The sequence below is a fragment of the Chrysochloris asiatica genome, unplaced genomic scaffold (assembly GCF_000296735.1).
Source record: "Chrysochloris asiatica unplaced genomic scaffold, ChrAsi1.0 scaffold00130, whole genome shotgun sequence".
NCBI classification, from domain to species: Eukaryota; Metazoa; Chordata; class Mammalia; order Afrosoricida; family Chrysochloridae; genus Chrysochloris; species Chrysochloris asiatica.
This window is the reverse complement of record NW_006408648.1, coordinates 7,750,781-7,768,276: the sequence shown is the minus strand read 5'-3', so window position 1 is coordinate 7,768,276 and position 17,496 is coordinate 7,750,781. Positions and strand designations below refer to the sequence as shown.

Sequence of the window (17,496 nt, the reverse complement as noted above, 5' to 3'; positions counted from 1 at the left end):
AGGAACCTGTACATACACCACCAGGCAGCTGTTCAGACAAAACAAGAGGACACTGAATAGTTGAAAATCAAGGTTGTATCTTACATCTTACTTACTCGATCTGTATGCTGAGCAAATCATTCTAGAAGCTGGATTGTATGAAGAACATGTCATCAGGAAGAGTCATGAATAACCTGCCATATGCAGATGATGCTCCATAGAAACCGAGATGGCTAGACTTCATCTCTCATACTTCAAACATGTTACGAAGAGTGACTGGTATCTGGAGAAAGACAGAATGCTTAGTAAAGTGGAGGGACAACTAAATGGAAGGAGACCCCCAAATAGATGGATTGGCACCGTGGCAGTAATAATGGTTCAAGCACAGCAGCAATTGTGAGGATGGCACAGAACAGGGCGGTGTTTCGTTCTCTTATACAGAGGGTTGCTATGGGTTGGAACTGTCTCAGCACCACCTAACAACAAGGGTTACCCATGGTGGACAGGTTTCAGCTGAGCTTACAGACTAAGTTTGGCTAGGAAGAGGTAGACTGCTTCTGAATGTTTGCCAATGGAACATCTTATGTATAGCTGTGGAATATAGTCAGATAGCACCTGAATATTTACTATTGAAACACTATGAATATCACTAGCATAATGTCAGATATAGTGCTAGAAAATGAGCTCCTCAAGTTTGAAAGAACTCAAAATAATACTGGGGAAGAGCTGCCTTCTCAAAGTGGAATTGACCACGATGACAAAATAGAGTAAAGCTTTCAAGACCTTCATTTGCTGATGAGGCACAACTCAGAATGAGGAGAAACAGCTGCAAATATCTACTAATACTCAGAACACGGAATGTACAAAGTATAAACCTAGGAAAATTGGAAGATGCAAAAAATGAAATAAAGATCAATATCCAAGGCATTAGTGAGTTGAAATGGACTAGTATTGACCGCTTTAAATTTGACAGTCATGTGGTTCACTATGCTGGGAATGACAAATTAAAGAGGAATAGTGTCACATTCATAATCAGAAGAACATTTCAAAATGTATCTTGGAGTGTAATGCTATGTGTGATAGTATAACATCCATGTGCCTACAAGGCAGACCAGTAAATACAATTATTCAAATTTACGCACCAACAACTAAATACAGTTATGATGAAATTAAAGAATCCTACCAACTTCTTCAGTCTGAAATTGATCAAACATGCAATCAAGATGTATTGATAATTACTGGCGATTGGAATGCAAATGTTGGAAACAAAGAGGAAGGATATGTGGTTGGAAAATACGGCCTTGGTGATAGAAACAATGCTGGAGATGACATGAAAGAATTTTGCAAGACCAGTGACTTCTTCATTGCAAATACCTTTTTCAAACAACATAAAAGATGACTATACACATGAACCTCACTAGATGGAATACACAGAAATCAAATTGACTGCATCTGTGGGAAGAAACAGTGGAAAAGCTCCATATCATCAACCAAAACAAGGGTAGGGGCAGACTGGAACAGGCCATCAATTGCTCATAGGCAAATTCCAGCTGAAGCTGAAGAAAATAAAACAAATCCACAAGAGCCAAAATAAAACCTTGAACATGTCCCACCTGAATTTAGAGATCATGTCAAGAACAGTTCTGATGTATTAGACACTAGTAACTGAAGACTAGAAGAGTTGTGGGATGATATCAAGAACAAACACCATACAGGAAGAAAGCCAAAGGTCATCAAGAAGACAAGAAAGGAAAAGACCAAAATGGATATCAGAAGAGACTCTGAAATTTGCTCTCTAATGTAAAGATGCTAAAGTAAATGGAAGAAATGAGGAGGTAAATGAACTGAACAGAAGATTTAAAAGGGCAGCTCAAAAACACAAAGTCAAGTATTATAAAGTAATGTGCAAAGACCTGTTGTTATAAAGCCAACAAGATCAACATTTCCCAAGCTGAAAGCACTGAAGCCTCGACTTGCAATATTAAAAGATTTTATGGACTAAATATTGATCGAAGTAGAAAGCATCAAAAGGAGATGGACTCTTCCTGTTCTCCATCCTGGCGGATCAAGGTGAAAAAGAGAACCCCCATGCCGGAACTTCGTATCCGCAAGCTCTGCCTCAACATCTGCGTTGGGGAGAGTGGAGACAGACTGACTCGGGCAGCCAAGGTGCTGGAGCAGCTGACCGGCCAGACCCCTGTGTTCTCCAAAGCTAGATAAACCGTCAGGTCCTTTGGCATTAGCAGAAATGAAAAGGTTGTGGTCCACTGTACAGTTCGTGGTGCCAAGGCAGAGGAGATTCTGGAGGGAGGTCTGAAGGTGCGGGAGTACGAGTTACGAAAGAATAACTTTTCAGATACCGGAAACTTTGGTTTTGGGATCCAGGAGCACATCGATCTGGGAATCAAGTATGGCCCCAGCATAGGTATCTACGGCCTGGACTTCTATGTGGTGCTGGGTAGACCAGGTTTCAGCATCACAGACAAGAAGCACAGGACAGGCTGCATTGTGGCCAAACACAGAATCAGCAAAGAAGAGGCCATGCGCTGGTTCCAGCAGAAGTATGATGGGATCATCCTTCCTGGCAAATAAATTTCCGTTTCTATCCAAAAGGCGAATTTAAAAAAAAGGCCAATAAAAAGTTTTCAGAGAAAAGAAATAAAAGAAGGAGATGGAAGGAATACACAGTCGCTACTAAAAAGAAATGGTCAGTGTTCCACCATTGCCAGAGAGACCATATGATCACCAGCCAATGATACGGAAGAGAGAAATCCACGTGCACTGAAAGCATTGGTAAAGAACACGTCTCAGGGAACTGATGGAATGCAAATTAAAATCTTTCAACAAACTGATGCAGCACTGGAGGCACTCATTCATCTATGCCAAGAAATTTACCTGACCAACTGATAGGAAGAGATCCATATTTGTACCCATTCCAAAGAGAGGTGATCCAACGGAATGCAGAAATCATCAGACAGTATCATTAATATCACATGCATATAAAATTTTGCTGCAGGTAATTTTTAAATGGCTACAACAGTACATTGACAGTGAACTGCAAGAGGTCAGAACCAGATTTTAAAAAGGACTTGGAACAAGGGATAGCATTACTGACATCAGTCGGATCTTGGCTAAAAGCAGAGAATACCAGAAAATGTTTGCCTGCGTCTTACTGACTATTCAAAGATTTAAATTGTGTGGATCATGTTAAGCTATGGATATGGGTATTACAGAAAACTTAATTGTGCTCATGAAGGACCTGTGCATCAATCAAAAGGCAAAGTTTTCTTCTCTAGATACAATAGAAACTGTTTATTTTGTTTTTTGCTTTTTAAAATTTTTATTGTGACTTGAGTGATAGTTTATATGGGAGAACATTGGTTTCACACCATCGTTTCATTGCAATGATTACAATCTCCTGCATGCATCATCATTCAACAATATTTGCTTCTATTCCTTCTGTTCTTTTTTGGAAGTTGGGGGGAATATACACCAAAACACTCAGGAATAACTCATTTAAACAACCAAAGGGCACATTCTGTAAGCCTGCCTCCTGGCTGCCAGCACTCTGTCTTTTTCTTTTCATGAATCTGGAGTCCTCAGCTGCTCTCTCTCTCTCCATGTCCTCATCTCTGACTCCATCTCTGGCCTCGCTGCTTTTCTGAATAGGGCCCCACATACCACTTGAGCTGCACTGTTTTTTTACTTTTGTTGTTTCATTGTTTTTATTTGTTTATTCTTTCTCCTCCTTCTCCTCTTTCTATTCCCTTGAATTTTATATTCTATATCTCCACTTTTGTTTTTCCTTCTTATCTACTGTTTCTCATTTCCCGCTTCTTTTATTCCTTTTTAGTTTTTCTTTATTAATCTCGCTTCTCATCTTTCCTCTCCCTGGTTCCTCTAAACATTTTCAAATGGCTCCTTTGTATTTTCTCTTTCATTTGTCTCTTCCATAGCTCAATTTCCCTGTTCTTTTTTGTCTTTATAGTTACTATATTCTTTTTTCTCTGGTAGCTGCCTGTTTTTATTTATTTTTATTAATTCCTCTTTTCATTGTTTGTTTATTCTGTTTTGTTTTGTTTTCTTGTGTATGTGTGTGTGTGGGGGGTTCGCTTATACCAGCTTTTATGTCACCTGATCAATGATAGACAGCAGCCAACACCAGCCTGAACTACCCTAAACTGAGGTGCATGAACAGCACATGAGAACAGTGTTCACGCGCTTCCATTCTCTAACTACATCCACAGGAGACAGTTGTTGAGAGCCTAAGAACACATTAACAGACAATCATCAACTAGATAAAAATATGACAACTTCACAATGCCCCAGAGATGACAGACAATATTAGTTTACAGAAAGAAACAAGAAAGAGTGGCCAAGATGCAGAGCCAGAAAATGTTTCTGAGGAAGAAAAGGTAATAGAACTAACTGAAAAAGAATTCAAAAGAATGATATTTTGGTACCTTTAATGGATTAATAGAAAGATCAAGGAAAGCAAGGAGAACAAAAAAATTAGAAGAATTCAGAAAAACAATACAAGAATGAACAGACAAAGAAACACAAATTTGAAACAACACAAAGCCCACAATTAGAAATCCAGAAGATTAATACTAAGATCTCAGAAACGGACAATACATAGAAAGGGCAAAGAAGTAGATTCAAAGTAATACTAGTATACTAGAAGAACAATCAGAAGAAAGAATGAAAATCCAAAGAAACTGTAAGAGTTGAGTGGGGCACCATGAAGAGGAACAAATTGTGGGTGATTGATGCTCCAGAACAAGAAGAAACAATAAAAATCATAGAGAAACTTGTCTAAGAGTTTTTGAAAGAAAACTTCCCTAACATCATGTAAGATGAGAAGATAAGCATACAAGCTAAATGAACCCCAAACAGGATAGATCCCAAACGATTATCACCAAGACATAATCAAACTTTACAAAACCAAAGACAAGGAAAGATTCCTGAGAGCAGTTTTGGAAAACTGAAAAAGTACCTACAAAGGAGAACCAATGAGATTAAAATCTGATTTCTCAGCAGAAACAATTCAGACAAGAAGGCAATGGAATGACACATACAAAACTCTGAAAGAAAAAAACTGCCAGCCAAGAATTTTTACCCAGAAGAGCTTCCCCTCAAATACAATGGTGAAATTAGGACTTTTCCAGATAAACAGAAATTAAAGGAATTTGAAATGACCAGACCAACTTTACAAAAAATACTAAAGGGTGTTCTTTGGACTGAGAACCAACAACAGCAGACAACAACCTGAGCTTACCATACATGACAATACCACCCAGAAATCAATGCAGATATAGAAGTATTTAAAGCAAAACAAACCTACAAGACTGAATATACACAATCAGAGATATCAGTTTATAATGAAATCACCTACAAAACAAAAAGAGGAAATAGTGTAGATACAGAACTTCCAAATGGCTAGGAAGTCAAGTAGATTTCAAGTTAAAACAAACTGTTTTAAATGGGGAAAATTAATAAATTACAGGATAACTTCAAAGAAAGTTAATACACCTGCACATCAAAATTTTAAAAAGAGGAAAACCAGAGCTATTTAGTAAAGATTAACACAACAGAAATTAAGAAAATGAAAACTAAACCCACAAACAAAATGAACTCAGTGCAGAAAATTATGTGGAACAAAGAAAGCAGCAGGTCCACAAAAAAGCACACAGCAAAATAACAATGATAAGTTTATGCCTACTGATAGTTACACTGAAAGTAAATGGATTGAATGTACCACTTAAGAGACATAACAGAATAGATGAGAAAATAGGATGCATCAATACGCTGTCTACAAGAGACACATCAAAAAAGATGGAGACAGTCTAAATGGCCATCAACAAATGTGCTCATGCACACAATGGAATACTACACAATACTGAAAAATAACAATGAATCTGTAAAACACCTCACAACATGGATGAACCTGGAGGGATATTATGCTGAGTAAAATCAGTCAATCACAAAAAGACAAATATTGTATGAGACCACAATAAAAAGTAAAAAAAGATTAATGCTATAGACAACTATATTACAACCGAAGGTTTCCAAATCAACATTAAAACAAAAGCTCTTAAAAACCCTCTACCAAGAAGCCATACTTTCTAATTTTTATTTAATGTAGTAGCCACTCCAGTCAAAAAAAAATTCCAAAGAATGAATTCTGACTTATGGCAACTCTGTGTTTTAGAGTAAAACTAAATAGGGTTTATCAACAGCTGGGATCTTTCGAAAGGTCACTTAGACCTGGTTCTTACATACTATTTATTCCTCTCATTTTCTCATGGAAGTTTGCATTTTTAAATATAACCCAATTCTGTAGAATCAGTTGTACATTAGAGCTTAAATTCTAAAGGCCTTGATTTGTGGAAGGCCTTGGTCTACAGTGGGAGCGCTACCTCCATTTTGAGCCTTGGCATAAATTCAGACACCATTTGTGTTCGTTATGTTACTGACTGGCAGTGGGGCTGTGCTTAGACAAGTCCAGGGCAAGCCCAGGGAGGGCACGTTTATTTACACTCAGGCTTACACAAAGAACTAAAGAAATGGCCTGGGTGTGTCCTCCATGGTTTATTGAAAATTGCCGAGGGTTCCCTAATGTAAGTTAAAAGTTGGGGTGCTAGTGACTATGATTGAGGGCTGCATAATCATAAATCAAACCCCAAGCATAATACAGAAACCCATCAACCAATTTATAACCTTTTTTAAACCTGTGATTATGTAATTATGTACCAGAATCATAGTCCTTTCCCTATTTCCCTGTAACAGTGATGAACTGGCCTGCCATCATCTTGATCTTGTAATAATTTCCCTTGTTCTTTATTATATATATGAAAGCCATGGCTTTGACTCCCCAGACTCTATTAGCCTCACACTTAGGGTTTCCGTTGTCTGGGTGATTACCTTTTTGTTTTTTGTCCTATTTAAGACTAAATCTGGGGTATTTTTCTCCTAGCACGAATGGCAATGAGGATGAGATTCAAAATTTCCCAGTGGGACAGCTATTTTCCCAGTGGGACCCTTAGAGTTCAAGGACCAGAACAAGTGCCAGAGAAGGGATTTCTTGTATACCCTTGAGGTAAGTGCTGTTGAATTTGGGCCCTGTATTTCAGTGTGGTTCTCCAAGACCTTTCGTTAAGTCTTTGTGTGTGTGTTTTTTTTCCATCTGAACATTTAGACAAATTTCTATTTGTCCGCCAGAAATTGTTATACCTAGATATAAGTAAGGCTACCTTTGATAATCTCTTAAAGGACCCAGGAAAAATAACAGGCTTGTAAGAAACTAAAAAAATTAGAATATAGACTACAGCTCTTGCAGATGTCTCAAGATTGTGTTGTTTATTTAAAAAAAAAAAAAACTTGTTATTGTGAATGGGTAAATAATCCATTTTACACTTAACAAGTCATATACTTCATTTTATCTCAATTGCAAGCCTCTCAATGTAATATCATCTCCCTGTGTTTCTTGTTTCCATTCTTCCTTCTTTCCTCACTCTTTTGAATTTCATCCTTAGGTAAATGCTGCCCTTTTGATCTCAAATGGTTGACCATTTCTATGTTGTTGTACCTCCTGAGTGTTATGGCCCTCTCTCTATTCCTATTGCATGGCTGAAAATTGAGTGATGGGAGTGAATTCTATTCCAGACTTGAAGGGTGACCAACAACCATAGTCTGTATCATAGGACGGAGAGGGACTACAGTGAGGGGGTCAAGCCTTGCGTTAAGCCTTCCCTATCTCAACTTGTAAGCCTCTTCCCTTTAATAAACCTTTGCTTGTGTGGAAACCCTGCCTCACCTGATATTCTTAATCAGTAGAAGGAAAGATCCATTTCCTAGAGATGCAGTTGGCACTCCCTGTAACAATTATTCTTCAGTGTTGTTCAGTATTCCATTTGGTGTATCTACCAAAGTTTGTTTATCCAGTCCTCTGTTGATGGGCATTTAGGCTGTCTCCATCCTTTTGCTATTGTGAATAGTTCTGCAATGAACATGAGTGTACATATATCTGTTTGTGTCATGGCTCTTATTTCTTAAGGAAATATACCAAGTAAATCCTGAGTCATACTGTACTTCTCTTTCTAACTTTTTGAGATTGCACCATACCATTTTCACAGTGGTTACACCATTTTACAGTCCCACCAGCCATATAGGAGGATCCCAGTCTGTCCACACCCTTGCCAGCATTTTTTTTTTTCTTTCTGTTTTTCCTTTTAATTTTGCTAATAATGCTGGGGTAAGATGATATCTCATTAATGTTTTGCTTTGAAACTCTTTAATGGATCTTGTATCATCTGCATATTGCAGGTTGTTAATGAGTCTTCCTCCAATCCTGATGTCATGTTTTTCTTCATATAACCCAGCTTCTGGATTATTTGCTCAGCATACAGGTTGAATAAGTATGGTGAAAGAATATAACCCTGTCACATCCTTTCTTAATTTTAAACAACCTGCAATATGCAGATGATACAACCTTGCTTGCTGAAACTGAAGAGGATTTAAAATACTTACTGATGAAGATCAAAGAGCACAGCCTTCAGTATGGATTGCATCTCAGGGTAAAGAAAAGAAAAATCCTCACCACTGGACCAATATACAACATTCTTATCAATGGAGAAAAGATTGAAGTTGTCAAGGACTTCATTCTTCTTGGATCAACTATCAACACTCACGGAAGCAGCAGTCAAGAGATCAGACAATGTATTGCATTAGGCAAATCTGATGCACAAGACCTTTTTTTTTTTTTTAATTAACTGTTTTTATTTTGCATTGAGTGAAAGTTTACAGGGCACATCATCAGCTTCACATTCAACCATTCGTATAGCTTGTTTCATTACATCACAAGACCTTTTTAAAGTGGTGAAGAGCAAAGATTTCAGCTTGAGGACTACGTTGCACCTGACCCAAGCCATGGTATTTTCAATAACCTCAAATGTATGCGAAAGCTGGACAGTGAATAAGGAAGACCGTAGAAGAATTGATGCTTTTGAGTTATGGTGTTGGAGGAGAATATTGAAGGTACCATCGGCTGTCAGAAGAACCAACAGATCTATGTTGGAAAAAGTACAGCCAGAGTGCTCCTTGGAGGCCAGGATGGCCAAACTTCGACTCTCATACTTCAGACTTATTGTCAGGAGGGACCAGTCACTGAAGAAGGATGTGATGTTTGGTAAGGTGGAGGGTCAGAGAAAAAGAGTAAGAGCCCCATTGAGATGGATTGGCAAAATGGCAGCATCAATGGGCTCAAGCGTGGCAACAATTGTGATGTTGGCCCAGGACCAGGCAGTGTTTCGTTCTATTGTGCATAGGGTCATTATGAGTTGGTACCAACTTGATGGCACCTAACAACAACAATAGTTCTTGAGGAACCTGTACATAGACCAAAAGGCAATTGTTCAAAAAGAAGAAGGGGACACTGGGAGATTTATAATCAGGAAATGTGTGAACCAGAGTTGCATTCTTTCACTATACTTATTCGATCTATATACTAAGCAAACAATCTGAGACACTGATTATATGAAGAAGAGTCAGGCATCAGGATTGGATAAAGACTCATTAACAACCTTCAATATGCAATTGATACAACCTTGCTTGCTGAAAGTGAAGAGGACTTAAAATAATTCTAATGAAGATCAAAGACCACAGTCTTCAGTACGGGTTGCACTTCAATGTGGAAAAAAAACAAAAATCTTCCCAAATGGACCAATAAATAACATAATAAGTGAAGGAAAGTCTGACGTTGTCAAAGATTTCATTTTGCTTGGATCCACTATCAACACTTATGGAAACAGCAGTCAAGAAATAAAATGACGTATTGTATTAGGCAAATCTGCTGCACAAGACCTCTTTAAAGTGTTCATGTGTGAAGATGTCAGTTTGAGGACTAAGATGTGCCTGACCCAAGCCATGGTATTTTCAATGATCTCATATGCATGTGAAAGTTGAACAGTGAATAAGGAAAACTGTAGAAGAATTGATGCATTTGAGTTATGATGTTGGAGAAGAATATTATAAGTACTGTGGACTGCCAGAAGAATAAATAAATCTGTGTTGGAAAAAGTACAACCAGAATGCTCCTTTGAAACCAGGATGGCCTGAATTCATCTCTAGTACTTCAGATATGTTATCAGGAGGAACCAGTCCCTAGAGAAGGACATCATGCCTGGTAAAGTGGAGGATCAGTAAAAAAGAGGAAGATCCCCAATGAGATGGATTGGCACAAGGTCCGTAGCAATGGGCTCAAGGATATCAACGATTGTGAGGATGACACAGGCAGTGTTTCATTCTTTTGTGCATAGGGTTGCTATGAGTCAGAACCAATTCAATGACACCTAACAATAACAACAACAGCAACAATGGCTAATTTCTTCATATGTTTGTTGGCTGTCTGAGTATCTTCTTTGGTGAAGTGTCTGTTCATGTCTTCTGCTCACATTTTAATTGGATTATTTGTCTCTGCCTGTTGAGATGTTGAAGTGTTTTATAAATTTTAGAGACTAGTCCTTTCATACATCATTTGCCAACCATTTTTTACTAGTCTGTGGGTTCTCTTTTTACTCTTTGCTGTTGTTGTTAAGTGCCATTGTGTCAGTTCCAACCCATAGCGACCCTGTATAGGGTTTCTGAGGAGCAGCTGGTGAACTTGAACCACTGACCTTGTGGGTCAAACTGACTTTGTAGTTCAGCACAATAACTCACAGCGCCGCACCAGAACTCCTTTTACTCATCATCTGTTCACATGTTTTCAGTTATGTTATACAGAATTTATGCCACATATTGTTGTTGTTGTTGTTGTTAAGTGCCATCAAGTCGGTTCCGACCCATAGCAACCCTGTATAGGGTTTCCAAGGAGCAGCTGATGAGCTTGAACTGCCGATCTTGCAGTTCAAATGGCTTTGTAGTCTGGTGCATTAACCCACAGCGTCACACCAGGACTCTATGGCACGTACGTTGTTGTTGCTGTTGTTGTTAGGCACCATCGAGTCAGTACTGACTCATAGCGACCCTATGAACAACAGAACGAAACACTGCCTGGTCCTGGGCCAACCTCACAATTGTTGCCATGCTTGAGCCCATTGATGCTGCCACTTTGCCAATCCATCTCAATGGGGGTCTTACTCTTTTTCTCTGACCCTCCAACCTTACCAAACATGATATCCTTCTTCAGTGACTGGTCCCTCCTGACAATAAATCCAAAGTATGAGAGACAAAGTTTGGCCATCCTGACCTCCAAGGAGCACTCTGGCTGCACTTTTTCTAACACAGATCTATTGGTTCTTTTGGCAGCCCAGGGCACTTTCAATAATCTCCTCCAACACATATGAGGCATGTATGAGGAACCCTAATTTTTCCTTATTTTTTCATTGATGATATTTATAGTTCTAGTTTCTTAATACACATTGAGTTTATTTCTATAAATAGTATGAGATATGGGTCTTCTGTCATTCTTCTGCAAATGGATTTCCAGTTTTGTCAGCACAATTTGTTGAAAAGATTATCTCTTTCTCATTTAATGTGTTTTGGCTCTTTGTCAACATCAACTGAGCATTTGTTGTTATTGTTGTTAGGTGCCATCGAGTCAGTTATGACTCATAACAACACTAGGCACAATAGAATGAAACAGTGCCTGGTCCTGCGCCATCTTCACAATTGTTATGTTCAAGTCTGTTGTTTCTTCCACTATGTCAGTCCATCTTGTTGACCCTCTACTTTTCCAAACATGATGTCCTTCTTCAGGGACTGTTCCCTCCTGATAGTATGTCCAAAGTACAAGAGACAAAGTCTTGCCAATCTTGCTTCTAGGGAGCATTCTGGCCATGCATCTTCCAAGACAGATTTGTTTTTCTTCTGGCAGTTCATGGTATTTTTCATATTCTTCTCCAACACCATCATTCAAAAGCATAGATTCTTCAACAGTCTTCCTTATTCACTATCCAACTGTCAAATGCATATGATGCTATTAAAAATAGCAAGAATTGGGTTAGACACACCTTAGTCCTCAAACTGACATCTTTGCTCTTGAAAACTTTAAAGGGGTATTTTGCAAATTTGCCTAATACAATGTTGTTGTTGTTAGGTGCCATTAAGTCATCTCCAACCCATAATGACACCATGTACAACAGAACAAACTACCACCTGGTCCTGCACTAGTGTCACAATTGCTGTTACACTTGAGCTTACTGTGGTGACCACTGTGCCAATCATCTAGTTGGGGTCTCACTCTTTTTCACTGTCTTTCCACATTATCAAGCATGATATCCTTACTGGTCCCTCCTGATAATACATCCAAAGTATGATTTATGAAGTCTGGTAATCTTGGCTTCTAAGGAGCAGTCTGGTAGCACATGTTTCTTCCAACACAGATTTGTTAGTTCTTCTGGAAGTCCTCGATATCTTTAATATTCTTCTCCAACACCATAACTCAAATGCAACAATTCTTTTAAAATCTTCCTTATGTATTGTCCAACTTTTAAATGCATATGAGGCTATTGAAAATACCATAATTTGGGTCAGGCATACTTTAATCTTCCAACTGACATCTTTGCTCTTGAACAATTTAAAAAGGTCTTGTGCAGCAGATTTGCCTAATGCAATGCATTATTTGATTTCTTGACTGCTGCTTCCATGAGTGTTGATGGTGGATTCAAGCAAAATGAAGTCTTTGACAACTTCCATCTTTTTTCCATTTATATGAATGTTGTTTATTGGTCCAATGGTGAGGCTTTTGTTTTCTTTACATTGAGATGCAACCCATGCTGAAGTCTGTGGTCTTTGATCTTCATCAGAATGTATTTTAAGTCTCTTCACTTTCAGCAAGCAAGGTTGTATCATCTGCATATCACAGGTTGTTAATGATTCTCCCTCTAACCCTGATGCCATGTTTTTCTTTATATAATCCAGTTTCTTGGCTTATTTGTTTAGCATATAGACTGAATAAGTATGGTGAAAGAATGCAGCCCTGGTGCATACCTTTCTAGATTTTAAAACCATGCCTTGTCTACTTGCTCTGTTTGAACAACTTCCTCTTGGTCTATGTATAGGTTCCTCATGAGCACAATTAAGTGTTCAGGAATACTCATTCTCCACAGTGTTGTCCATAGCTTGTCATGATCCATACAGGTGAAATCCTTTGTCTAGTCAACACAGCACAGGTAAACATCTTTCTGATATTCTCTGTTTTCGGCCAAGAGCCATCTGATATCAGCAATTATATCCCTGGTACCATATTCTAATCCACATCCAGCTTGAGCTTCTGGCAGTTCTCTATCAATGTACTGTTGCAGCTATCTTTGAATTATCTTCAGCAAAATTTTGCTTGTTGTGATATTAATGATATTGGCCAACGGTTTTCACATTGTGTTGGGTTACCTCTCTTTTAGAATGGTCATAAATATGAATCTTTTCCAATCAGTAGGCCAGATAGCTGTCTTCCAAATTTCTTGGCATTGATGAGTGAGTGCCTCCAGTGCTGCATCAGTTTGCTGAAAGATTTTAATTTGTATTCCATCAATTCTGGGAGCGTTGTTCTTTTCTAATGCCTTCAGTGCACCTTGGACTTCTTCCTTAAGTATCATTGGTTCTTGATCCTATGGTAGCTCTTGAAATGACTGAACATTGGCCATTTCTTGTTTCTTTCTTTCTTTTTTTTAAGTCTTTATTGCAAATTGATTGAAAGTTTACAGAGCAGATTATCAGTTTTCCATTCAATTAATCATATTTTGTTTCATTGCAATTATTACAATCCCTTCCATGTACCATCAGTCAACATTTACCTCTATTCCCAAGCATTTACCTCTATTCCCTCCTGTCTTTTTAAATTTTTTTTATGTACACATATAAAACAGAAAACACATATTCATTTAAATGTCCAAAGGACACACTTTGCAAGCCAGCCTCCTGTCCACAGGCAGACAGCCTTTCTCAGTCCATGGGCCTAGAGTCAGCTGCTCTATCTCTCTATGCCATCACCTCTGCCACTGTCACTGCTGTCACTGTTTTTTTGGTTAGGATCCCATGCTCCACTCATGTTCTTCCCTCTTGCTGGTCCTAGGGTCCTCATTTCCTAAAATGGAAGATTAACTACTCCTCCCTACTTTTAGTTACACATCTTCTACATTTACAGTTGTAACAATGACAGTTAGTCCTGATAACAGTTGCACACAATTGAATCATAAAATCCTATCCCTATCCTTCCCTCCACCATTTGTCTGTCAGTTTGTCATGCTGTGGTTGCTTGTGAATTTCTGTGATTCTGGAAGGTATGCCACTGGTATTTTAAATACCAGCAGGGTCACCCATGTCACCATTGTGGACAGTTTTCAGATGAGCTTCCAGATGAAGACAAATAGGAAGAAGGAGTGATAAACTGAAAACTTTATGAATAGCAGAGAAACACTGACAGATATAGTGCCGGAAAATGAGCCCCTCAGTTTGGAAGGCACTCAAAAGGCGACTGGGGAAGAACTGCCTCATCAAAGTAGAGTTGACCATGATGACAAGTATGCAGTAAAGCCCGTGGGAATGAAGCCCACAGGACTTTCATTTGCTGATGGGGCACAACTCAAAATGAAGAGAAACAGTTGTAAATATCCATTGAAAATCGGAACATAGAATGTAAAAAGTATGAATCTAGGAAAATTGTAAATTGTCAAAAATGAAATGGAACACATAAACATTGATATCTTAGGCATTAGTGAGCTGAAATGGACTAGTATTGACCATTTTGAATCTGACAACCACATGGTTTTCTACACCGGGAATGACAAATTGAACAGGAATAGTGTTGCAGTCATTGTCAAAAAGAACATATCCAGATCAGTCATGAGGTACAACAATGTCTGTGTGCGCCTACAGAGAAGCCTAGTTAATATCACTATTATTCAAATTTATGCATCAACCACTAAAGCCAGTGAGGGTGAAATAGAAGAATTCTACCAACTTCTTCAATCTGAAATTGATCAAACATGCACTCAAGATGTATTGATCATTACTGGTGATTGGAATGCAAAGGCTGGGAACAAAGAGAAGGGATCAGTAGTTGGAAAATATGACCTTGGTGATAGAAATGTTGCTGGAGATCGCATGATAGAATTCTGCAAAACCAATGATTTGTTCATTTCAAATACCTTCTTTAGACAGCATAAGAGACGATTGATTATACACAGAAACCTCACCAAATGGAATACACAGAAATCAAATTGACTACATATGTGGAAGGGATGGTAGAAAAGCTCCAAATCATCAGCTGAAACAAGGTGGGGGCAGATTGTGGAACAGACCATCAATTGCTCATATGCAAATTCAGACCAAAGTTGAAGAAAATGAAAACAAGTCCACAAGAGCCAAAATATGATCTTGAATTTATCCCACCTGAATTTAGAGATCATCTGAAGAACAGATTTGATACATTAAACACTAAAGATTTAAGACCAGAAGAGTTGTGGGTGACATCAAGAACATCCTACATGAAGAAAGCAAAAAGTCATTAAGAAGACAAAAAAGAAGGAAAAGGTCAAAATGGATGTCAGAAGAGACACTGAAACTTGCTCTCCAGCATAGAGATGCTAAAGCAAATGGAAGAAGTGAGAAGGTACAAGAGCTGAACAGAAAATTTCAAAGGTTAGCTTGAGAGGACAAAGTCAAATATTACAACAATATATGCAAAGAGCTGGAGTCAGAAAACAAAAAGGAAGAACACAATCAAGCCTCGACTTTCGTTATTGAAAGATTCTCTGGGAAAATTATTGAATGATGCAGAAAGCATCAAAAGAAGATGGAAGTGTTCATAGCAGCACTATTTACAATAGGAAAAAGATACAGTCATCCTAAGTACCCATCAACTGAAGAATGGATAAACAAACTATGGGACATACACACACAGGAATATTATACTACCTTGAAGAATAACAAGGAAGCTGCAAGCCATCGCATAACATGGATGAACCTTGAGGATATTATATTGAGTGAAATTAGTCAGTCACAAAAAGAGAAATACTGCATAGGACCACTACTGTAAAAGACTAAGAAAAAGAATCCATACTAAATGGGGGAGGGGGGATTCTTTGCTGGTTGCTGGGATGTGGGGCATGGGGTGAGGGGAGGGAGGGGAAGGTGGAGCACAGGGCAGGGAATAGACACAGGATAGTTTGGGTGCTTGGGAGGGGGCAATATACAAGAAGGGGGAGGGGAATGGAAGAACAAAGCGGATGGGAGAACAACTAGGCAGGTTTGCATGGGCTAAGTGGGACAGAGGTAAAGAATGATGTATGCACCACCTTGGAACAATAGGGCTCTGGGATACAGGGATTGAGACATAGTTGGAAGGGGGGAAAGGGGGGAAATAATGTTAAGATGCTTGGCTGTCTTTTGAATCTTGATTTCCTTGCATACCATTATAAAATAGACACTGGAGGGGGAGAGCAAGGAATAGGCAGAAATATCATCATAGAAAGCTTGTAAGTCCATCTTCTGCCTATAACTGATTGGAATACCTAAAATGGGGCTACAACATGCCCAGTGAAGGAGGCTTCCTGCGGAGCTTCTGCATTACATAACACTATAGGTGGAATCCTGAACAGCATCCAGAATCTTCTGAGGTTGGAAATTTCCTCTTGAAAGGACGAGCAGCCTGGAGCAACTAGAAGAACAGAAGATACTTCTTGAAAGAAAGACTGACAGAAAAATACAAAACAATATAGGCAGACCAACTGATTACTACAAGAACAAGCAAGTTGCTTGACCAGGAGACATCAAGGCAAGTCATTGGGTCCTCTCAGAGCAAACCCCCTCCCAAGACTAAGACTCAGTGGGAATACACGCTCTGATTGGTGACCACATTTGTCACTAATAAGGGGAAAACAGCAATGAAGTTGCAAGCTAAGCCCCACAACATTCAATAGACTCCTGTGAACCCGGGTGGAGACCTGGTTGGCCAGCAGTATGGCAAAACCTGGGGACACTTGGGCCTGGAGTCAGTGACATAGCCACAGAGAACTAGAGTGGAGAGTGAAGCATCTAGCTGATAAGAAGAGAGGGCATATGCACAAGAACACCCACACTTGCAGGTAATACCCACTTGACCTGGCTTCAATGACTGGATGATCAGAGCTCAAATAGAAGAAGAAAGAAGAGGAAAAAAAGAGTAATCTGATACAATTTTATGAACTTAACCTATACCTATGGATGCAATAGCTCAAAAGAGGGAACAAATCTTTACAGCAAGGATCATTCCTACCCCCTCCATACACAGAAAGGACAAGGATGGGTAATTTGGACATTGGCTACCCAAAGGGGGGGGGGCGCTACAAAGGCAAGAAGTGACTGGCTTACAAGCTTTCAAGAGGGAATCTAGATCCAGAGGCTATGGAAGAAGGTAGAATCTCCACAAGTACTATCCAATTTGACTAGGCTGAGCTGATGAAAGGAAACGCAGATAGGTCTCTTGTGATACAATAGTGAATACTAGTTATCAGGACTGATTGTGAGGGTTGGAAATGTAAA

The 17,496-nt window shown here is 38.9% G+C and overlaps 1 pseudogene; it reads left to right on the top strand.

Moving 5' to 3' along the window:
* Nucleotides 1–837: 837 nt before the first annotated feature.
* Nucleotides 838–2,571, top strand: LOC102839487 (annotated as a pseudogene).
* The last annotated feature ends 14,925 nt before the right edge of the window (nt 2,572–17,496 follow it).